The 15,217-nt window shown below is 38.9% G+C and overlaps 10 non-coding genes across 10 annotated transcripts; all 10 read right to left on the reverse strand.

The window, feature by feature from the left end:
* Positions 1 to 747: 747 nt before the first annotated feature.
* TRNAK-CUU (transfer RNA lysine (anticodon CUU)) lies at positions 748 to 820 on the reverse strand. Its single transcript has one exon. It is a non-coding gene; the product is annotated as a tRNA-Lys (tRNA).
* Positions 821 to 1,758: 938 nt separating this feature from the next.
* On the reverse strand, positions 1,759 to 1,831 carry TRNAK-CUU (transfer RNA lysine (anticodon CUU)). Its single transcript has one exon. It is a non-coding gene; the product is annotated as a tRNA-Lys (tRNA).
* Positions 1,832 to 4,444: 2,613 nt separating this feature from the next.
* TRNAK-CUU (transfer RNA lysine (anticodon CUU)) lies at positions 4,445 to 4,517 on the reverse strand. Its single transcript has one exon. It is a non-coding gene; the product is annotated as a tRNA-Lys (tRNA).
* Positions 4,518 to 5,042: 525 nt separating this feature from the next.
* On the reverse strand, positions 5,043 to 5,115 carry TRNAK-CUU (transfer RNA lysine (anticodon CUU)). The gene has a single exon. It is a non-coding gene; the product is annotated as a tRNA-Lys (tRNA).
* A 102-nt stretch (positions 5,116 to 5,217) lies between these two features.
* Positions 5,218 to 5,290, reverse strand: TRNAK-CUU (transfer RNA lysine (anticodon CUU)). The gene has a single exon. It is a non-coding gene; the product is annotated as a tRNA-Lys (tRNA).
* A 2,894-nt stretch (positions 5,291 to 8,184) lies between these two features.
* Positions 8,185 to 8,257, reverse strand: TRNAK-CUU (transfer RNA lysine (anticodon CUU)). The gene has a single exon. It is a non-coding gene; the product is annotated as a tRNA-Lys (tRNA).
* A 277-nt stretch (positions 8,258 to 8,534) lies between these two features.
* On the reverse strand, positions 8,535 to 8,607 carry TRNAK-CUU (transfer RNA lysine (anticodon CUU)). Its single transcript has one exon. It is a non-coding gene; the product is annotated as a tRNA-Lys (tRNA).
* Positions 8,608 to 10,493: 1,886 nt separating this feature from the next.
* Positions 10,494 to 10,566, reverse strand: TRNAK-CUU (transfer RNA lysine (anticodon CUU)). The gene has a single exon. It is a non-coding gene; the product is annotated as a tRNA-Lys (tRNA).
* Positions 10,567 to 11,596: 1,030 nt separating this feature from the next.
* Positions 11,597 to 11,669, reverse strand: TRNAK-CUU (transfer RNA lysine (anticodon CUU)). Its single transcript has one exon. It is a non-coding gene; the product is annotated as a tRNA-Lys (tRNA).
* A 2,005-nt stretch (positions 11,670 to 13,674) lies between these two features.
* On the reverse strand, positions 13,675 to 13,747 carry TRNAK-CUU (transfer RNA lysine (anticodon CUU)). Its single transcript has one exon. It is a non-coding gene; the product is annotated as a tRNA-Lys (tRNA).
* Positions 13,748 to 15,217: the final 1,470 nt, after the last annotated feature.

Raw genomic sequence — 15,217 nt, forward strand, 5'->3', positions numbered from 1 at the left:
CTAAGAAAGTATCAAACACAATTACCAGTCAATATCCGAACGCATTGAAGAATATCAGGAAATAGCCGATTAAACCTGTGTGGAAAAAAGTCTTATTTGTGTTTTCTCCACTTTATTTTATAGTAAGATGATACATACTTTTTCTTTTACAGTGAATACATTAAGGTGTGGTATTGCCCCATTACACATCATCCAGACATGCATTCATATATTGCATGTTAACAATGAAAATATTGCAAATATTGTAAAGAGACTTTCAATTTCTATTTTTTTGGTCAAAAAGCACGAAAATTTTAGTTGTTTTCGCCCAACCTTTTCTTCCCTATCCCTGCACTGCCGCTTTCCACAGATAGGATGTATTTTTTTGGTCAAAAAGCACTACAATTTTAGTTGTTTTCGCCCAACGTGGGGCTCGAGCCCACGACCCTGAGATTAAGAGTCTCATGCTCTACCGACTGAGCTAGCCGGGCTCCTTTGGATGCTTATAGTTTTCTTCCCTATCCCTGCACTGCCGTTTTCCACAGATAGGATGTATTTTTTTGGTCAAAAAGCACTATAATTTTAGTTGTTTTCGCCCAACGTGGGGCTCGAACCCACGACCCTGAGATTAAGAGTCTCATGCTCTACCGACTAAGCTAGCCGGGCTCCTTTGGATGCCTATAGTTTTCTTCCCTATCCCTGCACTGCCGTTTTCCACAGATAGGATGTATTTTTTTGGTCAAAAAGCAGTACAATTTTAGTTGTTTTCGCCCAACGTGGGGCTCGAACCCACGACCCTGAGATTAAGAGTCTCATGCTCTACCGACTGAGCTAGCCGGGCTCCTTTGGATGCCTATAGTTTTCTTCCCTATCCCTGCACTGCCGCTTTCCACAGATAGGATGCTGTGTAATCATAGGCTCTGGTGGAGTTTGGAAAGAAAATACACATCAGCCAGAGGCAGAAATAGTCTAAGAAAGTATCAAACACAATTACCAGTCAATATCCGAACGCATTGAAGAATATCAGGAAATAGCCGATTAAACCTGTGTGGAAAAAAGTCTTATTTGTGTTTTCTCCACTTTATTTTATAGTAAGATGATACATACTTTTTCTTTTACAGTGAATACATTAAGGTGTGGTATTGCCCCATTACACATCATCCAGACATGCATTCATATATTGCATGTTAACAATCAAAATATTGCAAATATTGTAAAGAGACCTTCAATTTCTATTTTTTTGGTCAAAAAGCATTAAAATTTTAGTTGTTTTCGCCCAACGTGGGGCTCGCACCCACGACCGTGAGATTAAGAGTCTCATGCTCTACCGACTGAGCTAGCCGGGCTCCTTTGGATGCCTATAGTTTTCTTCCCTATCCCTGCACTGCCGCTTTCCACAGATAGGATGCTGTGTAATCATAGGCTCTGGTGGAGTTTGGAAAGAAAATACACATCAGCCAGAGGCAGAAATAGTCTAAGAAAGTATCAAACACAATTACCAGTCAATATCAGAACGCATTGAAGAATATCAGGAAATAGCCGATTAAACCTGTGTGGAAAAAAGTCTTATTTGTGTTTTCTCCACTTTATTTTATAGTAAGATGATACATACTTTTTCTTTTACAGTGAATACATTAAGGTGTGGTATTGCCCCATTACACATCATCCAGACATGCATTCATATATTGCATGTTAACAATGAAAATATTGCAAATATTGTAAAGAGACTTTCAATTTCTATTTTTGTTGGTCAAAAAGCACTAAAATGTTAGTTGTTTTCGCCCAACGTGGGGCTCGAACCCACGACCCTGAGATTAAGAGTCTCATGCTCTACCGACTGAGCTAGCCGGGCTCCTTTGGATGCCTATAGTTTTCTTCCCTATCCCTGCACTGCCGCTTTCCACAGATAGGATGCTGTGTAATCATAGGCTCTGGTGGAGTTTGGAAAGAAAATACACATCAGCCAGAGGCAGAAATAGTCTAAGAAAGTATCAAACACAATTACCAGTCAATATCAGAACGCATTGAAGAATATCAGGAAATAGCCGATTAAACATGTGTGGAAAAAAGTCTTATTTGTGTTTTCTCCACTTTATTTTATAGTAAGATGATACATACTTTTTCTTTTACAGTGAATACATTAAGGTGTGGTATTGCCCCATTACACATCATCCAGAAATGCATTCATATATTGTATGTTAACAATGAAAATATTGCAAATATTGTAAAGAGACTTTCAATTTCTATTTTTTTGGTCAAAAAGCACTAAAATTTTAGTTGTTTTCGCCCAACGTGGGGCTCGCACCCACGACCCTGAGATTAAGAGTCTCATGCTCTACCGACTGAGCTAGCCGGGCCCCTTTGGATGCCTATAGTTTTCTTCCCTATCCCTGCCGTTTTCCACAGATAGGATGTATTTTTTTGGTCAAAAAGTCCTACAATTTTAGTTGTTTTTGCCCAACGTGGGGCTCGAACCCACAACCCTGAGATTAAGAGTCTCATGCTCTACCGACTGAGCTAGCCGGGCTCCTTTGGATACCTATAGTTTTCTTCCCTATCCCTGCACTGCCGTTTTCCACAGATAGGATGCTGTGTAATCATAGGCTCTGGTGGAGTTTGGAAAGAAAATACACATCAGCCAGAGGCAGAAATAGTCTAAGAAAGTATCAAACACAATTACCAGTCAATATCAGAACGCATTGAGGAATATCAGGAAATAGCTGATTAAACCTGTGTGGAAAAAAGTCTTATTTGTGTTTTCTCCACTTTATTTTATAGTAAGATGATACATACTTTTTCTTTTACAGTGAATACATTAAGGTGTGGTATTGCCCCATTACACATCATCCAGACATGCATTCATATATTGCATGTTAACTATCAAAATATTGCAAATATTGTAAAGAGAATTTCAATTTCTATTTTTTTGGTCAAAAAGCATTAAAATTTTAGTTGTTTTCGCCCAACGTGGGGCTCGCACCCACGACCCTGAGATTAAGATTTCCATGCTCTACCGACTGAGCTAGCCGGGCTCCTTTGGATACCTATAGTTTTCTTCCCTATCCCTGCACTGCCGTTTTCCACAGATAGGATGCTGTGTAATCATAGGCTCTGGTGGAGTTTGGAAAGAAAATACACATCAGCCAGAGGCAGAAATAGTCTAAGAAAGTATCAAACACAATTACCAGTCAATATCAGAACGCATTGAAGAATATCAGGAAATAGCTGATTAAACCTGTGTGGAAAAAAGTCTTATTTGTGTTTTCTCCACTTTATTTTATAGTAAGATGATACATACTTTTTCTTTTACAGTGAATACATTAAGGTGTGGTATTGCCCCATTACACATCATCCAGACATGCATTCATATATTGCATGTTAACAATCAAAATATTGCAAATATTGTAAAGAGACTTTCAATTTCTATTTTTTTGGTCAAAAAGCATTAAAATTTTAGTTGTTTTCGCCCAACGTGGGGCTCGCACCCACGACCCTGAGATTAAGAGTCTCATGCTCTACCGACTGAGCTAGCCGGGCTCCTTTGAATGCCTATAGTTTTCTTCCCTATCCCTGCACTGCCGTTTTCCACAGATAGGATGCTGTGTAATCATAGGCTCTGGTGGAGTTTTGAAAGAAAATACACATCAGCCAGAGGCAGAAATAGTCTAAGAAAGTATCAAACACAATTACCAGTCAATATCAGAACGCATTGAAGAATATCAGGAAATAGCCGATTAAACCTGTGTGGAAAAAAGTCTTATTTGAGTTTTCTCCACTTTCTTTTATAGTAAGATGATACATACTTTTTCTTTTACAGTGAATACATTAAGGTGTGGTATTGCCCCATTACACATCATCCAGACATGCATTCATATATTGCATGTTAACAATCAAAATATTGCAAATATTGTAAAGAGACTTTCAATTTCTATTTTTTTGGTCAAAAAGCACTAAAATTTTAGTTGTTTTCGCCCAACGTGGGTTTCGCACCCACGACCCTGAGATTAAGAGTCTCATGCTCTACCGACTGAGCTAGCCGGGCTCTTTTGGATGCCTATAGTTTTCTTCCCTATCCCTGCACTGCCGCTTTCCACAGATAGGATGCTGTGTAATCATAGGCTCTGGTGGAGTTTGGAAAGAAAATACACATCAGCCAGAGGCAGAAATAGTCTAAGAAAGTATCAAACACAATTACCAGTCAATATCAGAACGCATTGAAGAATATCAGGAAATAGCCGATTAAACCTGTGTGGAAAAAAGTCTTATTTGTGTTTTCTCCACTTTATTTTATAGTAAGATGATGCATACTTTTTCTTTTACAGTGAATACATTAAGGTATGGTATTGCCCCATTACACATCATCCAGACATGCATTCATATATTGCATGTTAACAATGAAAATATTGCAAAGAGACTTTCAATTTCTATTTTTTTGGTCAAAAAGCACTAAAATTTTAGTTGTTTTCGCCCAACGTGGGGCTCGAACCCACGACCCTGAGATTAAGAGTCTCATGCTCTACCGACTGAGCTAGCCGGGCTCTTTTGGATGCCTATAGTTTTCTTCCCTATCCCTGCACTGCCGCTTTCCACAGATAGGATGCTGTGTAATCATAGGCTCTGGTGGAGTTTGGAAAGAAAATACACATCAGCCAGAGGCAGAAATAGTCTAAGAAAGTATCAAACACAATTACCAGTCAATATCAGAACGCATTGAAGAATATCAGGAAATAGCCGATTAAACCTGTGTGGAAAAAAGTCTTATTTGTGTTTTCTCCACTTTATTTTATAGTAAGATGATACATACTTTTTCTTTTACAGCGAATACATTAAGGTGTGGTATTGCCCCATTACACATCATCCAGACATGCATTCATATATTGCATGTTAACAATGAAAATATTGCAAATATTGTAAAGAGACTTTCAATTTCTATTTTTTTGGTCAAAAAGCACGAAAATGTTAGTTGTTTTCACCCAACGTTTTCTTCCCTATCCCTGCACTGCCGCTTTCCACAGATAGGATGTATTTTTTTGGTCAAAAAGCACTACAATTTTAGTTGTTTTCGCCCAACGTGGGGCTCGAACCCACGACCCTGAGATTAAGAGTCTCATGCTCTACCGACTGAGCTAGCCGGGCTCTTTTGGATGCCTATAGTTTTCTTCCCTATCCCTGCACTGCCGTTTTCCACAGATAGGATGTATTGTTTTGGTCAAAAAGCACTACAATTTTAGTTGTTTTCGCCCAACGTGGGGCTCGAACCCACGACCCTGAGATTAAGAGTCTCATGCTCTACCGACTGAGCTAGCCGGGCTCCTTTGGATGCCTATAGTTTTCTTCCCTATCCCTGCACTGCCGTTTTCCACAGATAGGATGCTGTGTAATCATAGGCTCTGGTGGAGTTTGGAAAGAAAATACACATCAGCCAGAGGCAGAAATAGTCTAAGAAAGTATCAAACACAATTACCAGTCAATATCCGAACGCATTGAAGAATATCAGGAAATAGCCGATTAAACCTGTGTGGAAAAAAGTCTTATTTGTGTTTTCTCCACTTTATTTTATAGTAAGATGATACATACTTTTTCTTTTACAGTGAATACATTAAGGTGTGGTATTGCCCCATTACACATCATCCAGACATGCATTCATATATTGCATGTTAACAATGAAAATATTGCAAATATTGTAAAGAGACTTTCAATTTCTATTTTTTTGGTCAAAAAGCACGAAAATTTTAGTTGTTTTCGCCCAACGTGGGGCTTGAACCCCCCACCCTGAGATTAAGAGTCTCATGCTCTACCGACTGAGCTAGCCGGGCTCTTTTGGATGCCTATAGTTTTCTTCCCTATCCCTGCACTGCCGCTTTCCACAGATAGGATGCTGTGTAATCATAGGCTCTGGTGGAGTTTGGAAAGAAAATACACATCAGCCAGAGGCAGAAATAGTCTAAGAAAGTATCAAACACAATTACCAGTCAATATCAGAAAGCATTGAAGAATATCAGGAAATAGCCGATTAAACATGTGTGGAAAAAAGTCTTATTTGTGTTTTCTCCACTTTATTTTATAGTAAGATGATACATACTTTTTCTTTTACAGTGAATACATTAAGGTGTGGTATTGCCCCATTACACATCATCCAGACATGCATTCATATATTGCATGTTAACAATGAAAATATTGCAAATATTGTAAAGAGACTTTCAATTTCTATTTTTTGGTCAAAAAGCACTAAAATTTTAGTTGTTTTTGCCCAACGTGGGGCTCAAACCCACGACCCTGAGATTAAGAGTCTCATGCTCTACCGACTGAGCTAGCCGGGCTCCTTTGGATGCCTATAGTTTTCTTCCCTATCCCTGCACTGCCGTTTTCCACAGATAGGATGTATTTTTTTGGTCAAAAAGTCCTACAATTTTAGTTGTTTTCGCCCAACGTGGGGCTCGAACCCACAACCCTGAGATTAAGAGTCTCATGCTCTACCGACTGAGCTAGCCGGGCTCCTTTGGATGCCTATAGTTTTCTTCCCTATCCCTGCACTGCCGTTTTCCACAGATAGGATGCATTTTTTTGGTCAAAAAGTCCTACAATTTTAGTTGTTTTCGCCCAACGTGGGGCTCGAACCCACAACCCTGAGATTAAGAGTCTCATGCTCTACCGACTGAGCTAGCCGGGCTCCTTTGGATACCTATAGTTTTCTTCCCTATCCCTGCACTGCCATTTTCCACAGATAGGATGCTGTGTAATCATAGGCTCTGGTGGAGTTTGGAAAGAAAATACACATCAGCCAGAGGCAGAAATAGTCTAAGAAAGTATCAAACACAATTACCAGTCAATATCAGAACGCATTGAAGAATATCAGGAAGTAGCTGATTAAACCTGTGTGGAAAAAAGTCTTATTTGTGCTTTCTCCACTTTATTTTATAGTAAGATGATACATACTTTTTCTTTTACAGTGAATACATTAAGGTGTGGTATTGCCCCATTACACATCATCCAGACATGCATTCATATATTGCATGTTAACAATCAAAATATTGCAAATATTGTAAAGAGAATTTCAATTTCTATTTTTTTGGTCAAAAAGCATTAAAATTTTAGTTGTTTTCGCCCAACGTGGGGCTCGCACCCACGACCCTGAGATTAAGATTCTCATGCTCTACCGACTGAGCTAGCTGGGCTCCTTTGGATACCTATAGTTTTCTTCCCTATCCCTGCACTGCCGTTTTCCACAGATAGGATGCTGTGTAATCATAGGCTCTGGTGGAGTTTGGAAAGAAAATACACATCAGCCAGAGGCAGAAATAGTCTAAGAAAGTATCAAACACAATTACCAGTCAATATCAGAACGCATTGAAGAATATCAGGAAATAGCTGATTAAACCTGTGTGGAAAAAAGTCTTATTTGTGTTTTCTCCACTTTATTTTATAGTAAGATGATACATACTTTTTCTTTTACAGTGAATACATTAAGGTGTGGTATTGCCCCATTACACATCATCCAGACATGCATTCATATATTGCAAGTTAACAATCAAAATATTGCAAATATTGTAAAGAGACTTTCAATTTCTATTTTTTTGGTCAAAAAGCACTAAAATTTTAGTTGTTTTCGCCCAACGTGGGTTTCGCACCCACGACTCTGAGATTAAGAGTCTCATGCTCTACTGACTGAGCTAGCCGGGCTCCTTTGGATGCCTATAGTTTTCTTCCCTATCCCTGCACTGCCGCTTTCCACAGATAGGATGCTGTGTAATCATAGGCTCTGGTGGAGTTTGGAAAGAAAATACACATCAGCCAGAGGCAGAAATAGTCTAAGAAAGTATCAAACACAATTACCAGTCAATATCTGAACGCATTGAAGAATATCAGGAAATAGCCGATTAAACCTGTGTGGAAAAAAGTCTTATTTGTGTTTTCTCCACTTTATTTTATAGTAAGATGATAAATACTTTTTCTTTTACAGTGAATACATTAAGGTGTGGTATTGCCCCATTACACATCATCCAGACATGCATTCATATATTGCATGTTAACAATGAAAATATTGCAAATATTGTAAAGAGACTTTCAATTTCTATTTTTTTGGTCAAAAAGCACGAAAATTTTAGTTGTTTTCGCCCAACCTTTTCTTCCCTATCCCTGCACTGCCGCTTTCCACAGATAGGATGTATTTTTTTGGTCAAAAAGCACTACAATTTTAGTTGTTTTTGCCCAACGTGGGGCTCGAACCCACGACCCTGAGATTAAGAGTCTCATGCTCTACCGACTGAGCTAGCCGGGCTCCTTTGGATGCTTATAGTTTTCTTCCCTATCCCTGCACTGCCGTTTTCCACAGATAGGATGTATTTTTTTGGTCAAAAAGCACTATAATTTTAGTTGTTTTCGCCCAACGTGGGGCTCAAACCCACGACCCTGAGATTAAGAGTCTCATGCTCTACCGACTAAGCTAGCCGGGCTCCTTTGGATGCCTATAGTTTTCTTCCCTATCCCTGCACTGCCGTTTTCCACAGATAGGATGTATTTTTTTGGTCAAAAAGCAGTACAATTTTAGTTGTTTTCGCCCAACGTGGGGCTCGAACCCACGACCCTGAGATTAAGAGTCTCATGCTCTACCGACTGAGCTAGCCGGGCTCCTTTGGATGCCTATAGTTTTCTTCCCTATCCCTGCACTGCCGCTTTCCACAGATAGGATGCTGTGTAATCATAGGCTCTGGTGGAGTTTGGAAAGAAAATACACATCAGCCAGAGGCAGAAATAGTCTAAGAAAGTATCAAACACAATTACCAGTCAATATCTGAACGCATTGAAGAATATCAGGAAATAGCTGATTAAACCTGTGTGGAAAAAAGTCTTATTTGTGTTTTCTCCACTTTATTTTATAGTAAGATGATACATACTTTTTCTTTTACAGTGAATACATTAAGGTGTGGTATTGCCCCATTACACATCATCCAGACATGCATTCATATATTGCAAGTTAACAATCAAAATATTGCAAATATTGTAAAGAGACTTTCAATTTCTATTTTTTTGGTCAAAAAGCATTAAAATTTTAGTTGTTTTCGCCCAACGTGGGGCTCTCACCCACGACCCTGAGATTAAGAGTCTCATGCTCTACCGACTGAGCTAGCCGGGCTTCTTTGGATGCCTATAGTTTTCTTCCCTATCCCTGCACTGCCGTTTTCCACAGATAGGATGCTGTGTAATCATAGGCTCTGGTGGAGTTTGGAAAGAAAATACACATCAGCCAGAGGCAGAAATAGTCTAAGAAAGTATCAAACACAATTACCAGTCAATATCAGAACGCATTGAAGAATATCAGGAAATAGCCGATTAAACCTGTGTGGAAAAAAGTCTTATTTGAGTTTTCTCCACTTTATTTTATAGTAAGATGATACATACTTTTTCTTTTACAGTGAATACATTAAGGTGTGGTATTGCCCCATTACACATCATCCAGACATGCATTCATATATTGCATGTTAACAATCAAAATATTGCAAATATTGTAAAGAGACTTTCAATTTCTAATTTTTTTGGTCAAAAAGCACTAAAATTTTAGTTGTTTTCGCCCAACGTGGGTTTCGCACCCACGACTCTGAGATTAAGAGTCTCATGCTCTACCGACTGAGCTAGCCGGGCTCCTTTGGATGCCTATAGTTTTCTTCCCTATCCCTGCACTGCCGCTTTCCACAGATAGGATGCTGTGTAATCATAGGCTCTGGTGGAGTTTGGAAAGAAAATACACATCAGCCAGAGGCAGAAATAGTCTAAGAAAGTATCAAACACAATTACCAGTCAATATCTGAACGCATTGAAGAATATCAGGAAATAGCCGATTAAACCTGTGTGGAAAAAAGTCTTATTTGTGTTTTCTCCACTTTATTTTATAGTAAGATGATACATACTTTTTCTTTTACAGTGAATACATTAAGGTGTGGTATTGCCCCATTACACATCATCCAGACATGCATTCATATATTGCATGTTAACAATGAAAATATTGCAAATATTGTAAAGAGACTTTCAATTTCTATTTTTTTGGTCAAAAAGCACGAAAATTTTAGTTGTTTTCGCCCAACCTTTTCTTCCCTATCCCTGCACTGCCGCTTTCCACAGATAGGATGTATTTTTTTGGTCAAAAAGCACTACAATTTTAGTTGTTTTCGCCCAACGTGGGGCTCGAGCCCACGACCCTGAGATTAAGAGTCGCATGCTCTACCGACTGAGCTAGCCGGGCTCCTTTGGATGCTTATAGTTTTCTTCCCTATCCCTGCACTGCCGTTTTCCACAGATAGGATGTATTTTTTTGGTCAAAAAGCACTATAATTTTAGTTGTTTTCGCCCAACGTGGGGCTCGAACCCACGACCCTGAGATTAAGAGTCTCATGCTCTACCGACTAAGCTAGCCGGGCTCCTTTGGATGCCTATAGTTTTCTTCCCTATCCCTGCACTGCCGTTTTCCACAGATAGGATGTATTTTTTTGGTCAAAAAGCAGTACAATTTTAGTTGTTTTCGCCCAACGTGGGGCTCGAACCCACGACCCTGAGATTAAGAGTCTCATGCTCTACCGACTGAGCTAGCCGGGCTCCTTTGGATGCCTATAGTTTTCTTCCCTATCCCTGCACTGCCGCTTTCCACAGATAGGATGCTGTGTAATCATAGGCTCTGGTGGAGTTTGGAAAGAAAATACACATCAGCCAGAGGCAGAAATAGTCTAAGAAAGTATCAAACACAATTACCAGTCAATATCAGAACGCATTGAAGAATATCAGGAAATAGCCGATTAAACCTGTGTGGAAAAAAGTCTTATTTGTGTTTTCTCCACTTTATTTTATAGTAAGATGATACATACTTTTTCTTTTACAGTGAATACATTAAGGTGTGGTATTGCCCCATTACACATCATCCAGACATGCATTCATATATTGCATGTTAACAATCAAAATATTGCAAATATTGTAAAGAGACTTTCAATTTCTATTTTTTTGGTCAAAAAGCATTAAAATTTTAGTTGTTTTCGCCCAACGTGGGGCTCGCACCCACGACCGTGAGATTAAGAGTCTCATGCTCTACCGACTGAGCTAGCCGGGCTCCTTTGGATGCCTATAGTTTTCTTCCCTATCCCTGCACTGCCGCTTTCCACAGATAGGATGCTGTGTAATCATAGGCTCTGGTGGAGTTTGGAAAGAAAATACACATCAGCCAGAGGCAGAAATAGTCTAAGAAAGTATCAAACACAATTACCAGTCAATATCAGAACGCATTGAAGAATATCAGGAAATAGCCGATTAAACCTGTGTGGAAAAAAGTCTTATTTGTGTTTTCTCCACTTTATTTTATAGTAAGATGATACATACTTTTTCTTTTACAGTGAATACATTAAGGTGTGGTATTGCCCCATTACACATCATCCAGACATGCATTCATATATTGCATGTTAACAATGAAAATATTGCAAATATTGTAAAGAGACTTTCAATTTCTATTTTTTTGGTCAAAAAGCACGAAAACTTTAGTTGTTTTCGCCCAACGTTTTCTTCCCTATCCCTGCACTGCCGCTTTCCACAGATAGGATGTATTTTTTTGGTCAAAAAGCACTACAATTTTAGTTGTTTTCGCCCAACGTGGGGCTCGAACCCACGACCCTGAGATTAAGAGTCTCATGCTCTACCGACTGAGCTAGCCGGGCTCCTTTGGATGCCTATAGTTTTCTTCCCTATCCCTGCACTGCCGCTTTCCACAGATAGGATGCTGTGTAATCATAGGCTCTGGTGGAGTTTGGAAAGAAAATACACATCAGCCAGAGGCAGAAATAGTCTAAGAAAGTATCAAACACAATTACCAGTCAATATCAGAACGCATTGAAGAATATCAGGAAATAGCCGATTAAACCTGTGTGGAAAAAAGTCTTATTTGTGTTTTCTCCACTTTATTTTATAGTAAGATGATACATACTTTTTCTTCTACAGTGAATACATTAAGGTGTGGTATTGCCCCATTACACATCATCCAGACATGCATTCATATATTGCATGTTAACAATGAAAATATTGCAAATATTGTAAAGAGACTTTCAATTTCTATTTTTTTGGTCAAAAAGCACTAAAATTTTAGTTGTTTTCGCCCAACGTGGGGCTCAAACCCACGACCCTGAGATTAAGAGTCTCATGCTCTACCGACTGAGCTAGCCGGGCTCCTTTGGATGCCTATAGTTTTCTTCCCTATCCCTGCACTGCCGTTTTCCACAGATAGGATGCTGTGTAATCATAGGCTCTGGTGGAGTTTGGAAAGAAAATACACATCAGCCAGAGGCAGAAATAGTCTAAGAAAGTATCAAACACAATTACCAGTCAATATCCGAACGCATTGAAGAATATCAGGAAATAGCCGATTAAACCTGTGTGGAAAAAAGTCTTATTTGTGTTTTCTCCACTTTATTTTATAGTAAGATGATACATACTTTTTCTTTTACAGTGAATACATTAAGGTGTGGTATTGCCCCATTACACATCATCCAGACATGCATTCATATATTGCATGTTAACAATGAAAATATTGCAAATATTGTAAAGAGACTTTCAATTTCTATTTTTTTGGTCAAAAAGCACGAAAATTTTAGTTGTTTTCGCCCAACCTTTTCTTCCCTATCCCTGCACTGCCGCTTTCCACAGATAGGATGTATTTTTTTGGTCAAAAAGCACTACAATTTTAGTTGTTTTTGCCCAACGTGGGGCTCGAGCCCACGACCCTGAGATTAAGAGTCTCATGCTCTACCGACTGAGCTAGCCGGGCTCCTTTGGATGCTTATAGTTTTCTTCCCTATCCCTGCACTGCCGTTTTCCACAGATAGGATGTATTTTTTTGGTCAAAAAGCACTATAATTTTAGTTGTTTTCGCCCAACGTGGGGCTCGAACCCACGACCCACGCATTGAAGAATATCAGGAAATAGCCGATTAAACCTGTGTGGAAAAAAGTCTTATTTGTGTTTTCTCCACTTTATTTTATAGTAAGATGATACATACTTTTTCTTCTACAGTGAATACATTAAGGTGTGGTATTGCCCCATTACACATCATCCAGACATGCATTCATATATTGCATGTTAACAATGAAAATATTGCGAATATTGTAAAGAGACTTTCAATTTCTATTTTTTTGGTCAAAAAGCACTAAAATTTTAGTTGTTTTCGCCCAACGTGGGGCTCAAACCCACGACCCTGAGATTAAGAGTCTCATGCTCTACCGACTGAGCTAGCCGGGCTCCTTTGGATGCCTATAGTTTTCTTCCCTATCCCTGCACTGCCGTTTTCCACAGATAGGATGCTGTGTAATCATAGGCTCTGGTGGAGTTTGGAAAGAAAATACACATCAGCCAGAGGCAGAAATAGTCTAAGAAAGTATCAAACACAATTACCAGTCAATATCCGAACGCATTGAAGAATATCAGGAAATAGCCGATTAAACCTGTGTGGAAAAAAGTCTTATTTGTGTTTTCTCCACTTTATTTTATAGTAAGATGATACATACTTTTTCTTTTACAGTGAATACATTAAGGTGTGGTATTGCCCCATTACACATCATCCAGACATGCATTCATATATTGCATGTTAACAATGAAAATATTGCAAATATTGTAAAGAGACTTTCAATTTCTATTTTTTTGGTCAAAAAGCACTAAAATTTTAGTTGTTTTCGCCCAACGTGGGGCTCGAACCCACGACCCTGAGATTAAGAGTCTCATGCTCTACCGACTGAGCTAGCCGGGCTCCTTTGGATGCCTATAGTTTTCTTCCCTATCCCTGCACTGCCGTTTTCCACAGATAGGATGCTGTGTAATCATAGGCTCTGGTGGAGTTTGGAAAGAAAATACACATCAGCCAGAGGCAGAAATAGTCTAAGAAAGTATCAAACACAATTACCAGTCAATATCAGAACGCATTGAAGAATATCAGGAAATAGCCGATTAAACCTGTGTGGAAAAAAGTCTTATTTGTGTTTTCTCCACTTTATTTTATAGTAAGATGATACATACTTTTTCTTCTACAGTGAATACATTAAGGTGTGGTATTGCCCCATTACACATCATCCAGACATGCATTCATATATTGCATGTTAACAATGAAAATATTGCAAATATTGTAAAGAGACTTTCAATTTCTATTTTTTTGGTCAAAAAGCACTAATATTTTAGTTGTTTTCGCCCAACGTGGGGCTCAAACCCACGACCCTGAGATTAAGAGTCTCATGCTCTACCGACTGAGCTAGCCGGGCTCCTTTGGATGCCTATAGTTTTCTTCCCTATCCCTGCACTGCCGTTTTCCACAGATAGGATGCTGTGTAATCATAGGCTCTGGTGGAGTTTGGAAAGAAAATACACATCAGCCAGAGGCAGAAATAGTCTAAGAAAGTATCAAACACAATTACCAGTCAATATCAGAACGCTTTGAAGAATATCAGGAAATAGCCGATTAAACCTGTGTGGAAAAAAGTCTTATTTGTGTTTTCTCCACTTTATTTTATAGTAAGATGATACATACTTTTTCTTTTACAGTGAATACATTAAGGTGTGGTATTGCCCCATTACACATCATCCAGACATGCATTCATATATTGCATGTTAACAATGAAAATATTGCAAATATTGTAAAGAGACTTTCAATTTCTATTTTTTTGGTCAAAAAGCACGAAAATTTTAGTTGTTTTCGCCCAACGTGGGGCTTGAACCCACCACCCTGAGATTAAGAGTCTCATGCTCTACCGACTGAGCTAGCCGGGCTCTTTTGGATGCCTATAGTTTTCTTCCCTATCCCTGCACTGCCGCTTTCCACAGATAGGATGCTGTGTAATCATAGGCTCTGGTGGAGTTTGGAAAGAAAATACACATCAGCCAGAGGCAGAAATAGTCTAAGAAAGTATCAAACACAATTACCAGTCAATATCAGAACGCATTGAAGAATATCAGGAAATAGCCGATTAAACATGTGTGGAAAAAAGTCTTATTTGTGTTTTCTCCACTTTATTTTATAGTAAGATGATACATACTTTTTCTTTTACAGTGAATACATTAAGGTGTGGTATTGCCCCATTACACATCATCCAGACATGCATTCATATATTGCATGTTAACAATGAAAATATTGCAAATATTGTAAAGAGACTTTCAATTTCTATTTTTTGGTCAAAAAGCACTAAAATTTTAGTTGTTTTTGCCCAACGTGGGGCTCAAACCCACGACC

This window comes from Ambystoma mexicanum, chromosome 4q, assembly GCF_040938575.1.
Source record: "Ambystoma mexicanum isolate Mex_15411 chromosome 4q, UKY_AmexF1_1, whole genome shotgun sequence".
NCBI lineage: Eukaryota > Metazoa > Chordata > Amphibia > Caudata > Ambystomatidae > Ambystoma > Ambystoma mexicanum.